This window comes from Mytilus galloprovincialis, chromosome 8 (assembly GCF_965363235.1).
Source record: "Mytilus galloprovincialis chromosome 8, xbMytGall1.hap1.1, whole genome shotgun sequence".
In the NCBI taxonomy this organism is placed as follows: Eukaryota; Metazoa; Mollusca; class Bivalvia; order Mytilida; family Mytilidae; genus Mytilus; species Mytilus galloprovincialis.
The window spans coordinates 87,976,365-87,992,389 of NC_134845.1; positions in this window are offsets into that span (position 1 = coordinate 87,976,365).

Here is a 16,025-nt window from a genome sequence, read left to right on the forward strand (position 1 = left end):
ATAAGAATAGAGCAGACAACAGCCGAAGGCCACCAATGGATCTTCAATGTAGCTAGAAACTCCCGCACCCGGAGGCGTCCTTTAGCTGGCCAACAAATATGTATACTAGTTCAGTGATAATGGACGTCATACTTAACTCCGAATTATACGCAAGAAACTGAAATTTAAAATCATACAAGACTAGCAAAGCCAGAGCTCGGGACATTGTTTGTTTTTAAGTGATTAAAATGATTACACAAAGTTGACTACAGGTCCTGTATTTCTATTATTGACAAATGTATCTATTATGTCTGTTTGTTTTGTTCACACATCCTTGTGAAATATAATGGAACTGTATGCAACTGTCATATAAGTAAGACATTCAGCTTTTAATCCACCATTTTCGACATTTTGTTAATTTCTAGGGTTAATATGAGTTGTTATTATCTGAAATCCACAACATTAACATACCTGCCTTATTCAATTGATCAGCTATGTAATTACATCTCATACACAAGTTATTAACACACATTAGGTAATCAAGAAATTTAGACCATATGAAAGAAAAGGAGACAGTTTGCATGTAACACTTTATACGTTTCGTCACACAATGAGCTGAAAATATAAAAAATTAAAAATACGCAAATCTTGTTATTGGCTACGAAAAGTATCGACTTATAAAAAATAAAAATATTACAGAAAATTTGAAATTCAGATTTGATGTTAGCTTCAGTAGCATAAACACATTGCAACAGCATCTGTGAAAACATGAAATAGTTCACAATAACACAAAAGATTACTTAAAAAATAAAGTCTATTGTCAGTAACGGTAGAAGTTAAATGCCATAAATCAGAGAAATAAAGTATAGCAAAATAGATGATAGAATATGCAGAGTATAATTGGACTACTAATGTAACATTTTATCTAATAACAAACTATACTTCTACTTTATCATGTCATATGAGTGGACTAACTAGCAATATATTAAATGAGAATCAAAGGAAACGAGAAAGTTATGAAGTAGAAATACCTGCAATCATACAACAACTTCTTTTTTTTCATATACTTACATCTGGGATTTTGTACAACGACATATGTGTGCACAGTCTTTCCCCCAATATCCGTCTGGACAGGGCATGCAAGGACTGCCATCAAACGATTCAAATCCGTCAGGACATTCTGTTAGAAACGAAATTTTAATTTGAACCGAAATGTATGTTTTTAAGCTTAAAGTCTATGTTGCTATTACTTTTATAAAAAGTTACCACTCTTTATTCAACTACAATTAAATAATTTACACACTGAAAGCTCTTGTAAAAGTATATGATACAAATAAATAGAATAACATTGCAATGCTAAATTTTTAATTTGTTTTAGGCAAATTAATGTGAGATGAGGAGTATTTGATCTTCTGTTATCACAATTTATGAAGCGAATAATCTTTGCAAAGGCAGAATAAAAATGAACAGTCTGCAAAAGTTTCATGCAGGAACATTACCTAGCTCAGAAAATTAAGTGATTTTCTAGTGTATCATGTTATTGTGTTATATATTCATGATCGTCGAAATAACGGTCAAGTTGGAACACTCAAGTCAAATAACATATTTCTAAATGGCGTACCAGAACAGTACTCAAAATATTACAAAAATGATACCACACCTTCGTATTTTTAATTATACAAATCCATGATAATATATATGTGGTAAAACCTACATCTTTTAGTAACTTCGGGTGCTCTAGAAAATGGTTAGCACTTTGTACTTTCATAAGTAGTACCCGAAAAATAATGAATAATTTGAATGATGCTACATGTACAATCAATTCTACATTGAATTATACAGCGAATGACAATTGTGAGAATGGAACTGAGGTCTCATCACACTGTTATGTATAGTTTCTGATAATTGCCGTGTTTTGTATGTTTTGTTGTACTGCTTCACCTTTGGGATATACGTTTTACATATCAAGATTGCATCTTCTTCCTCACTTCTGTAAATTTATTAAAAAGTGTAAAATTTCTAGGTGAACAAGACACATCATTGCCATTAACCAGTCTTACATATGTGTTTAAGGGTACATTAGTTTAGACAGAAATTTAAACTTACTGAAACATTTGCCATTTACCTCTTCATGGTTATTACAACAAAACCATGTATTTTGTCCAGAACTAAAATATAATAATGTGTATACAGTGTATGATCTTCATGTTCCAATGCTCCTGAAACTTATCAGGAAACTTATAATTGGTAGTAAGTATAATTATCATTAAAACACCTTCTCAGCTAGATGACGTGAAATATTTCTAAGAGTCACATAAGACAGCAAAATTTTAAAGATTACAATTTGGAGTGGCATTGCTGTTTAAATAAAAAGCATTACAATATTTCTGAAGGGTACATTTTTTACTGTAAATAAATAAACCAGGATTAAATTTTGTATTGACGCAATTCAAGACGCGCGTTTCGTCTACAAAAGACTAATCAGTGATTGATTCATTTGCTATCGGTGCCATTTTCAACACTATTGTTCTATTTCATGGTGGTCAGTTTTATTGCTGGAAAGATAGATAGATAGTTTATTCTCATAAAAACCATGGAAGAAGCCAGACTTCACAGAGAAACCCACCGACCTTCGGTAGGAAAACAGACAATCAAAGTCAATTCAGATTGGAGAATCTGTAAAATTTCTTCTATTTACTTTCGAAAATTGTTTGTTGGACATCTTGAAGACGAAGTTATGTGTTGTCTTTAATAAGAAAAATAATAATGTCAAATTTAGAATATTGAGTATGTGCATTGTATCTTTATAATTTTCGGATAAAGGTAAAAAAAAACACGATTATTTCTTCTGAAAAGATTTGAGGTTTATATGCTGGAATTGCAGTTTTTGCATATTGAATATTGTGAGAAAATGTGTTTCCTGGATCAACACCATAATTGCATTGGAGAAGCATCAACAACATCCCGCGTCGCGAAAAAAGGAATAACTAGTGTGTTTCCAGGACGCAGTTAAAAGTCTCTAATAACAATTTGGTGTTAAAATTCTTATGTTCAATACATTTAGTGTAGGTACTGTAACATGTGTAAACTAACTAATTTTCGAGATTCGCTTGTAAAAAATGGTATTTTGTAGTCGTGAAAGATATGTTAACCTTAGATTTTGCCCTATTTTAATACATTAGGAAAATAGCGATATTAAATGGCTGCGAAACATGATATAAAGTACAAAAAAAATTTGTTCACAGTATATATATAATGATTTTTGTGACTTTGAATTTAATATATCGAACCATGCATACAAAAAGCGACGTACGTTTAACACAGATTTTTTAAATCTATATCAGAAGCTATTTATTTTATGTTCGAAATAGACATTTGACATCAGGCATGCTAGAAACCTTATGGTGGCACATACTAGACATTTTCTTATTTTATTTATGTTTAGAGAGCAGAATGATTTGCCCTGTGACATTCCTATTTTACCGGTCATATGTCATGTATGTAACAAATACAATATCGATCGATTTGACATATTATATATCTGTCCTTCTATTTCATACACAATGAATGTGATCACTAATATTCCTTATGACACTGTTCCGTGTGGTTTATAATTACAAATATTTATTTATTTTGCTCTGAGCTTCTATAATTGTAAGTCGCTTTTATTAAAAAAAAAAAGACATGTGAGAATAAAACACACAAAGAATATTCTTAATGAGAGTACATTCAGCATATTTTTGGGATGCAAACAATACGGTAGGTATAGTGTCCGGCAAGGATCGTGGTTTTTCGAGTGATTTGATCCAATTTTTTCGAGTGTAGTTCGGGCTTTTTCGAGTGATAAAACATGCGATAAGTTCAATTAAGGGATATTTCGTAATTATAACAGTTTTTAACATTACTACCGATCTTAAATTGAATACTATATATGTTTTGATCAACAAAGAAGCGCAATTTCCTTGTATTTATTAAATATATCAGTGTTTGTTATTGTCCGGGTTTTTTCGAGAGCAACTGTGAATTCGTCCGGGTTTTTAGACACATGGTCCGGGTTTTTGTACAGAAAATTTAAAGGTATTTTCGGCTTTAAAAAATTACTTTTTTCTAGTTTATAACTGTAATTAAGTGAAGGATAATATCATATATTCCCAATAAATCATCAAAAACACATCAAAATGAATCTTGTTTCAATTTAATGCAAATATTCTGTTTGGAGAGCGTTATCGAACGACACCAGGAACAACATTTTAATGTCTGACTTGATTAATATTCATACTTTCCACTTTTTAGACACTTTTCTTTTATAACAAGGAAGTTATCATGGTGTTTAGTTGCTGCATGATCAATTATTAGATTTGTATAATCAGACTCCTACTCACAGTTGTAGCATTTAGTTATTTTCGGTTTCCACTTCTTAAACAATAAAATAAATAATACAAGATACAAGACAAACAGATCATGAAATATCTAAGATGTATACTCTTTTAAGAACATCATCTTATACAATATATGTATGCACGTCTCAATTCGAATTGTCTATGCTTATGTTCCGGACCATATGAGTATTAGGACCATACGCATATGGTCACGACCATATGCGTATTTTCATATGGTCAAACTGCACGCGTATGGTCGGACCATATGATAGATATAGCAAGATGTGGTATGAGTGCCGATGAGACAACTCATCATCCAAATAACAGTTTATAAAGGTTAACCATTATAGGCCAAGGTACGGCCTTCAACACGGGGCCTTGGCTCACACCCAGCAACAAGCTATGAAGGGCCCCTTAAATAACTAGTTCAAAACAATTCAAACGGGAAATTTAACGGTTATGGGGTGGGGTGGGGTAGAAAAAAATTAAACGAAAGGTATAGTTATGTTACTTGGCGAAACACGTAATAAAGTGGCGAAAAATATATTGTTGTGGCGAAAGAGGTGGCGACAAATAAGTGCCCAAGGGTAAACCAAATTTGGAACCATATAGGTATATCTTCTCATATATGTTATGATGGTATGAAACTAAACCACTAACGGGAAGGAGTGTGCCTGATATTCATATGATGAAGACATTATCTTTCAATCAGTTTAATTGGAGTCTGGAACCGGCATGTCAGTTAACTGCTAGTAGTCTGTTGTTATTTATGTATTATTTTAATTTTGTTTATTTTCTTTGGTTACATCTTCTGACATCAGACTCGGACTTCTCTTGAACTAAATGTTTAATGTGAGTATTGTTATGCGTTTACTTTTCTACATTGGCTAGAGGTATAGGGGGAGGGTTGAGGTCTCATAAACATGTTTTACCCCATTTTTGCGCCTGTCCCAAGTCAGGAGCCTCTGGCCTTTGTTAGTCTTGTATTATTTTTAATTTTAGTCTCTTGTGTACAATTTGGAGTTAAGTATGGCGTTCATTATCACTGACCTAGTATATATATATTTGTTTAGGGGCCAGCTGAAGGATGCCTCCGGGTGTGGGAATTTCTCGCTTCACTGAAGACCTGTTGGTGACCTTCTGCTGTTGTCTGTTCTATGGTCGGGTTGTTGTCTCTTTGACACATTCCCCATTTCCATTCTCAATTTTATACATTAGAAACGATTCAATAAAACAATAAACTTATCTATGACAATAACGGTTACATGAAATGTATAAATTTTATAGTTCAAAGGCTACCCAAAACAACACAAGTTACAAGTTGAAACCCATTGTCTTTCAATTAATTGTCTAAGTTGGGTGTTGTCAGTTAGCAAAACAGTTGAACTCTTGTGAAACAGTTCATTAAGACATTTTTGGAAGCCATCTTCCAAGTCGACATTTTGCTGTTCAGTAATAGTCATCCCATGAGGTCCAAATACTTACATGGTCCGGAACACTCGCATAAGATTATTGACATCATGGATATATACTGTACATGCAATTTATAAGATGTGAGAAAAAGAATATATACAAATGAACGATACTTGTTCCATGATAAAATGCAAGTGTTTTTATTTTATAGTTTTTAAACGTAAACACATAATATTTTTAGCTATGCGAAACGTGTATAATCACTCGATAAAAAAGGACACACTCGAAAAAGCCCGGACTGCTCTCGAAAAAACCCGGACATGAAAAACTGAATTTACTCTCAAAATGTCGTTTTCAATGCAATAACAATAGTTTTTGTAAAGTGTCTGTATATCTAAGGATATATAGATTCCATGTATGCATTTCCGTCGACATTTGCATTGGTATGTGTAAGAAAATGGCTTTATTCGGTATTTTAGAATAAAAGCATTGTAAGGCTAAATTTAACTTTTTAAACGAAAAGCAATGTCAGAATGATACATGTACTATCTTTATATCTCAAATGCTAACATATCATGTACAACCTTGTTTATCAAACTCAAGGTTCTATACCACGTCTAGTTAGAAAAGAAGTCTGTCTGTTTACATTTTTGAGTCATATTCACTCGAAAAAAGTGGTCACACTCGAAAAAGCCCAATCAAATCACTCGAAAAACCACGATCCTAGCCGGACACTATACCTACCGTGAACAATGTTATTTTATCAAGTGATTGGTCGACACCGCTGCCAGTGGAGTGCTATATTTAGTTTCGGACATACCAAAGTTAGTAATTGGTATTTTCATTTTCTGGCTCTCGGTTATACATGTAACTACTGCTTGTAAACTGCTATATATCAATCATATATAACAGTTTAGAATTTATGTACGCTAGACGTTCGTTTCGTCTACTAAGGACCAATCAGGGACGCTCGATTGAGAAAGTGAAAAATGCAAATAAAAGTACAAAGTTCGTGAGCATTTAGGACTAAAATTTTGTTTTGACAAATACAGGCTAAGGTGGTTTATTTTTTGGGTAGCATTTATTCAATCAAAGAGCAGACATATGCAACTATTCCAGTCATAATTACGTTCGATAACTCTGCATTTGACTGGTTTAGTTAGGATTATGTAAAATGTACTGGTTACCAGTGTGATGATTTAAGAAAACATATATAGATATTATTTCATCTTTGATACCATGACCCATTCGAGGTTTTCTTTTGTTAATATAAAATATTATCATACAATGCTTCATAAACAATCGTACAATTAAAACTATTATATGTATAGGTCTTGTCAAAACATCGTGATTAGGCCATGTTGCCATGTTTGTTTTCTTTGGTCACGTTGATGACTTAATTAGTATCTCCACATTCTAGCTTGATTTTTATACAAGTTACAATAACGTGTCATTTTTAATTGCAATATAAACAGTTAAATTAATTATTTGCATAGGCAAAATAAGTGTTGGACATCTTCTACGTTTGAAAATTATTTGGTCGCCATTTTGTTTGATGTAACTCCGAAATTTTATCAAAACAAATAGCATGTATCCACTTTAACAGAGAGAAACAATGTTTAATTCTATGCTGCTTTAAGGTAAGACAATTATTGAAAAGACATGCATCCAACATTTTTTCGATTTTCATCGTATAAATCTTTAAAAATATATATTCACATGTCGGCCCAAGCTATCAATGTAAACTACATAGTTCGTGCATATAAACCTTTATTTTAGTGTGAGAGATTGTTTCTTATAAATATATTAAAGAACATGTGAAAAAGGAAATTTCTTAAATACAAAAAGACACACTCCGATAAATATTTGACATAATACTTTTTTGATTTATACTTAAATGAATACCGGCATGTCGTGTCGTTGTAACTTTCCAACAGTGACCGCCATTTTGAAAATAATGCTAACGAATGCCAAAATATGAACTTTTCAATCAAATTTCGATGCAAAAAGTTCGATACCTACATGTAAACTAATATGGTTTTCGATTTCATTTATATGAATATGTTGTTGATCTTTTTACAAAAAGGTCCCATTGTAATTTTATCGAGTTTTAACGTAGAAGTCAACGGAGGCTGTGTGGTCATGTCACCTCAATTTTCAAACTTATTTCGAAGCACGAAATCATATATCTGAACTGAAACTTAAAACGTTTTTAATCGTAAAAATATGTATACTGTAAAACGCGGGGTTGGGAGGTAAAATGCACAATATAACAAAAAAGTTAGGACCGTTTAATATATGTACCCCGTTCACTTTCATTGAAAACCAATCGGCCATTAATGATATACAACTTAAGTGTAAAAGTCACGTGATGACCGATATAGTTGGATATGTTGCTCTGAGGGATACGATTGCCATTGTTTTCATTGACACATGTATACATTTAGCTAATTCAACTGCAATGTAATATACGTAATCTGAATAGTTACAAAATAGCCAATCCCGGATAAAAGTGTATGAACAATATACTGAGGCCTATAGGGTTTTAATTTTGTTCTATCAATTCTAAGTTTACTTTCCTTAGCAGTCACTGAGACTCAAGTGAAAGAAGGTATTTCACTTCGTATCTTACATGTATCACCTATTTGCCTACGTAAATTCTAGGAGGAACCCCATTCCTAACTCTTTAAATATTTAATTTCCTCTGGGTCAGTGATCGTGACTCCTTTCCGTACACATTCCTCGGTTTAAATTGCGATCGTTTTTATATAAAACGACGTTTATCGACAGAACGAGTTAATTTTTCTCAACGTCTTGTTTTGATTCAGAATTCACGGAAGTTACTTCCGTAAGGGAGACAACTCGAAACCATAATATGGAAGACTCCATTTCGCATGAAGGGGTGTTGTAGCTACTTTTACGATGTGGACTACATTTATTTTAATTTAAATAAACTACTTTTAACTAATTTAATTTAAATGATGCATATGATTTAAAATCATGCAACAACAATAACCCTCAATAGCAGAAATACATAGAAAGGATCCCATTAGTTGTAAATTAATCAATTGAGTGGGGAATTCAGAGTAACCATTCAATCTAATACCCCTTGAAGTCAAGAAAACTATACGCATGCGCATAATTACCTAAACAAACCCTGGAGAAAGAACGTACATTAATTAAACGACCTAGATGGTTCTCTATTTCTTTATGGAAGTACATTATCAAATATCAGTTTCATAACAGAGACATATAAGAGAAACTCCACTTCAGTTCTTATATGACAGAAATAGATTTATCGGAATTCAGAGAACTCTCGCATTTTTATCACAACTGGGGAATTTTCTCTGACGTGTTTCAAAATTTATAAAAACACTAAATATAAATACTGCTTAACTCTGATGTTCCGTGTTGTTAAAAACATGCATATAAGTCAAGGGAAATATCAAACATGAAGATTATGAAAAGAACATTATAGGAAAGTTGTTTAAGTTGAATCCATTAGTTTGTTTTTACCTTTTAAACCAAGACAATCATAAGAATTTGAGATGTTCATTAATGTTTAGAATGAAACGGTTGACGTGAGGGCATGGCCCCTGGGCAAATCGTATAAGTCTACAGATTGCTTGAAAGTAATCGTATCCCAAAAAAACATTTTGTTGCTGCATGCCTTGTTTTAATTATCCTTGAAGTTCTCTAAATTTGTTAATGATAAGTAAAATAGGTTGGGTTTTTTTCTGAGGCGTCCTTAATAAGTGTGTTATCATCACTTAATATTGAGAAGTCAATGATGCAGGGTACACTTACTATAATGGTTATAAAGGTTAAAATTAACTGAGTGTTGAAACGGTAATATACTTCAATAAAGACAATTTTCCTTTCTTTTTGGAAAACACGGAAAAAAAATCAAGATGTTTAAAACAATGGAAAAATACTCTTTTGTATGAGGCTGAGAAATGGAACCTATGCCTTCCCCAGTTTCAAGTTTTCGCCGAATACAAAAAATCATTTTATGTAATTGACCTAATATCATGAATTTTGTTTTTATACTGCAACTGAAAGTAATATATTGATATCTTTTTAATTCATAACACAAATGTCAAACTTATTTATGTTTATCACTTGATGAATTCCTGATTGTGGACAGAGTGTTCCACGATTAAATTGACATTTCACAACATAAAGCTGTGTTACTATATTTAGAAAATAAACACAGGAGCCTGTAATTCAGTGGTTGTCGTTTGTTTATGTGTTACATATTTGTTTTTCGTTCATTTTTTTACATAAATAAGGCCGTTAGTTTTCTCGTTTGAATTGTTTTACATTGTCTTATCGGGACCTTTTATAGCTGACTATGCGGTATGGGCTTTGCTCATTGTTGAAGGCCGTACGGTGACCTATAGTTGTTAATGTCTGTGTCATTTTGGTCTTTTGTGGATATTTGTCTCATTGGCAATCATACCACATCTTCTGGAGGTCTAGCCGCATACATGAGATCTGATCTTGCGAGCGATAGACAGAAACATCTTGAGTTTAAAACGATAGAATCCTTATGTGAAGAAGTGGTTATAAATGCTAAAAAGTGGCTGATTGCCGGTCTATATAGACCACAGTCAATTACAGATAATGAGTTTAAAAACAATTTTATACAATCATATGACAAGATATCAGTAAAATATGACAACATTGTATTTCTTGGTGATCTAAATTATGACCTACTTTCTAAAGAGAAGAAACATACATTAGAGTCAGTCTGTGATATATGTGACCTAGAGAATGTAGTGAAAGATGCCACCTGCTTCACACAGCACGCTGAACCCACATTAAATGATGGTATACTAACTAACAAAAAACATAATATACAAAATGTAGTCAATTTCAATTGTGCAATAAGTGATGTACACAATATGATATCATTTCAATTTAAAAGCAATGTGCCAGCAATTAAACCTCAATATAAATCATGTAGAAGTTTCAAAAAATTTGATCATGAGCACTTTTTGAGAGATCTTGAACAAAGTAAATTTAACGAGAAAATTGATGAGAACAGTGATGTCAACAAAGCATATGAAGACTTTGAATCTGATCTTCTAAATACTGTAAATAAACACATACCATTGAAACAGCGAAAAAATGTACAAAGTCCTGCTCCATTTATGAATCAAGAGCTTAGGCAATTTATATTTAAGAAAAAGATGTTGTACAATAAATACAATAAAGTAAAATCTAAGAAAAACTGGGAAAAATACAGAGCCCAGAGAAATTTTGTAAACAAGATCAAGCGTAAATCAGTTAGAAATTATTTTATAGAGCGTTGTGTAGGGGGACCAAAAAGTAAAGACTTTTGGCCCACCATCAAACCTTTCTTAACAAACAAAGGTAGTTCTTTTGAGAACAACATTATTTTATGTGACAATGATAACATTATAAATGATCAGTCAAAGGTTGCTAATATGTTTAATGATTTTTTGTTAATGTAGCAAAAGATATTGGATCAGACTGTACTGTAGATCAGAACCACCCTAGTATAAAAGCTATATATAATAATTGTAGAACTGAAGGTAATTTAATTTTTAAATGTATAGAAGATAACTTTGTAGAAAAACAAATAAACAAACTTGGTATGAATAAGGCTACAGGTAAAGACGGGTTATCCGTTAAAATACTGAAGTTGGCAAAACCAGCAGTTGTGACACCAATAACAAAATTAATAAACAAATCTATTGAGCACTCTGTATTTCCAGACAAACTTAAAGAGGCTCAAGTGGTGCCACTTCACAAGAGGAATAGTCAACTGGAAGTTGGCAACTATAGGCCAGTTAATATTTTACCTGTTGTATCAAAGTTTTTTGAGAGAGCCATTTTCAAGCAGCTAGTTGATTTTTTTCAAAATATATTTCACCCATATTTGTCTGCCTTTAGAGCAGGATATGGCTGCCAGACAGCACTTTTGAAAATCATTGAGGATTGAAAGAAGGCTATTGATAATCAATATATTGCTGCTGTGTTGATGGACCTCTCGAAAGCCTTTGAATGCCTTCCTCATAATTTATTAATTTTAAAACTAAAGGCATATGGGTTATCTGAAACAGCTATAAGCTTGATAGACAGCTATTTAAGTAAAAGAAAACAATGTGTAAAAGTTGGTATAGATATAAATACCTGGGAAAATATATATAAAGGTGTGCCGCAAGGCTCTATATTAGGACCTGTACTTTTCAACATTTTCTTGAATGACATTTTTCATTTTGTTTCAAGCAGTACATTGTATAATTATGCAGATGAAAATACTTTGTCATATTCACACTCTGATATAGACACTGAGGTTTTTAGAAAAAGAAAGCTTAGAGCTAATAAATTGGTTCAATCTAAATCATATGAAGGCTAACCCTGACAAATTTCAGGCAATAGCCATAGGCAAGAAAACTGAAAATAAAAACATTTCATTTAATTTAGATGGTAATATCATACATTGTGAAAAAGAAGTAAAATTTTTGGGTGTAACAATTGATTATCAACTTAAGTTTGATGCCCATATTTCCAACATTTGTAAAAAGGCATCAAGACAATTACATGTACTTAAACGTATTGGGAAACATTTAACAAAATTAGGTAGACTTACTATATATTATTCATTTATAATGTCAAATTTTAATTATTGTCCTATAATATGGCACTTCTGTGGTGATTGTAACACCAGAAAAAAAAAGAGAAAATACAGGAGCGTGCCCTAAGATTTATATATGAAGAATATTATAGTACCAACAACTGTTAATTAAATCAAAATTACCAAGCTTAGACATCAGAAGAATTAGAATGATAGCAATAGAGGTATATGAAATTATTAATAAACAAAGTCCATTATATCTACATGAACTTATTGAAATTAAAAAATGTAATTACTCTTTAAGAAATAACAACATAGCAGATGTTCCAAGGGTAAGGCCAGCTACCCATGGGCTACACTCATTTAGATATGCAGGAGCCAAACTCTGGAACGAACTGCAAAATAAGATGAGGGAAGAAATGCCATTGGGTCAGTTTAAAAGTTTGGTTGGTAATTGGGAGGGCAGTTCGTGTCAGTGTTCCTCCTGCAGATCTCAATGAGCTGTAGATCAGTTTATCTATTTATCTTGTATACTCTGGCTTTTAAATTATTCTGCATATTTTTTTTAATTTATTTATTTGTGTTCTTAATGCTTGAATTACTTTTAGTGCTTTATAATAGCTATTGCATGAATATTAGTTTATCTGCATTTTATGTTTGCTTATATGCTTTAATTGTGCTATTAATTGCTGTGCTTGATAACATTATTTATTTTGCATAATGTGCTTTATGTTTTATGTGTTTTATGTATTGTGCTTGTCTTATATGTATGTCGGATAAAAGCTCTACAGAGCTTTTGTTGTATTGTGATATGTATAACCGACTTTAAATAAATCTTTTATGCTTATGCTTTATGCTTATGCTTCTTTTTTATACAACTAGATGCGGTGTAAAATTATCTAATTAGGAGATAACTGTACTGTATTTTAAGCTCCGACGGCATCAATTGGGGATTTGATGGTCGCAAATTAAGTTTACTGGCGACTCGTTAGCGGAGACAATAAACGGGTATTTGTGACCATCAAATCCCAATAGATGCCGTCGGAGCTTAAAATACAATATTGTTATCTCCATTCTAAGGAAACTGACTGAAAACAACGTTAAAACATGTATTTAACGTTTGCCATATGCCGTTTGCGCTTGCGCGGACGTCCCATAGCATCAATTTTCAATTGATGCCATGTCAATATGTGACATTATCCAATCAAAATGAACGTTACAAATTTGTTGCATTAGAATTATAAATGGAACTAAATGTATTTAAGAATTGAATGCTTCTTTTTGTAAATTTATTGGGGTGTAAAAGCGTTGACCGAAGTACATTTTGTATGAAGCGCGGAAGCGCTTCATTCTAAAAATGTACGCACGGTCAACGCTTTTACAACCCTATAAAGTTACAAAAAGAAGCATTCAATACTTATAATTACATTTTTTAGCTATGATCATGAAAACACGTATTTTATATATTTTATTATTTAATTCACCTGTGCACTTTATTGTTGGAGCACGTGTTATCATGAGTGAAAAGTTGTATTGAGCAATGCAACTGCTTACGGAATAACACGTGATGTGCAGTTAGCCAATCAGAATAAAATATTATAATGAAACATACATCTAATGTATTTATTAGAAATTATTATAGAAATAATAGTTTACCTGTGTATTTTCTTACATTGTCCTGTTGGATACGAACCTACTCCATATGATAAAACTAGCAGATTTAGTAACTGTAGTATTACCATAGTTAAGTCAATGTAATACTAGTAATATTTTTTTGACGATTAATTGGTTTCAGCAGGAAACATTTTTATAGTTCAAAGTATTACAGGATATCAAAATGATTGGAACAATGGCATGTTTGTTATACTTTCCTGTTCAACAATAGAACAATTAGACTAAAAAATAAAATATGGTCTGTCGAAAAATCAATTGTATAGGTTTTGTATTGCTTGTTTATATTTAGGAATGAGTGGATCCAATAATAAATATCAAACATGGTTGAGAAGTCTTTTTTTTTTTAACAAATTGAAAATATTCAACCAAACAACATATTATTTTGCTAAACTGATAATCGAAAACCAACATGCAACCAACATATAGATTTGTGTTACTATATGCGATCAATATACTCTTCGGGCATTATTCTATTGTCATTTTACGTTTAAGAATAATCGATAATTGGGGAATGAAGCAAATGAACAACATTCCATATAACGAGCAGGAAAACCAAAGGCCACCAATGGGGCGGAGGCGGGCTTTAGCTGACCCCAAAACGATAACGAAAACTAACAGCGAATGATCGCTACATTTAACCTCGAAACTTCAAATGACCCCAAAACCTATACATCTACACACGCACAGCAAAATAGGCAAAAACTAAACAAGATGCTAGTGATCAGCATAGATTAATATAGGACTACTAACAGTTACTGAAATGCTATCTCCATATCTCAATTAGCATGACTAAAATTATCAGAATATTATGTCTTCATCGTATGAAAATCACTGACACTAGTCCCTTTACCGGACCTTCTCCAATGTTTAAATTGTCAACTTTCAAATAATATTTAGTATCATTCAAGCAGCTTTAGGAATAGCTCGGCCGATTGTGTAGATAAAGAGCAGAATTGCTCACTTGAAGAGGAAAGCATGAAACTTTGCACAGTAGTTCTTGGTAGTATACCCTTTGATTTTAGCTATTAATTTTTAAATATAAATATAATAGTTTGGTTATTTCTAGAACGCATACATTTGCAAATTTGGCTGCATATACAAAAACAAATAGTGAAAATCAAAATGTTAATCAATATGTAAGATGTTATTGTAATTGTTCTTTCATCGTTTTCAGTTTTATTCATGTTATTGGTTGGAATGAAATAAGATAAAGTGAGTCGATTGAAATTAAACTCATCATAGATACCAGGCTTTAAATTTGATATATACACAAGATGCGCGTTTTGGTAACAGTCAATTTATAATTATGAACATTTCAATGACAACTCAAGTCAACACAGAAGCGCTGACTACTTGGCTGGTGATACCCTCGGGGAAATAAATCTCCACCAGCAGTGGCATCGACCAAGTGGTTGCAAATAAACTCATCATAGCTACCAGGATAAATATTTTATATATACGCCAGACAGGCGTTTCGTCTACAAAAGACTCATCAGTGACGCTCGATTAAAAAAAGGTTAAAAGGGCCAAATAAAGTACGAAGTTGAAGAGCATTGATATATGTCGGTTAAATGTTGTGGCATATTTAGTAACTTATGACAGTAACTTTGAGGCAGTGTCGGGGCACCTTGTCAAGTGTCTCCTCAATGCCACGTCTTACGTCACTTAAATTGTATCAGGTTTTCATCTGTCGTACCCACTATATCGTCAAATTATCCTTCACTATTAACGGATCTTAACAAATACCGCATTTATCACTTTGTTGTTAATGGTAAGTGTGGGAGTACTCAGATTTATCACCGGGCCCAGTGTGTCCATAATATCTAGCCCAAGTATAACATTGTCTGTTAAGGGCGCTTTGCCTACATCCCAGTGTATGTTTAGTCTATCAATGTCGAGAGAGGTGTTCTTTATAATTTTCCCAGTAACCAGCTGTTCATCTAAACAACATATCGCTACGGTCTCCTAATCTT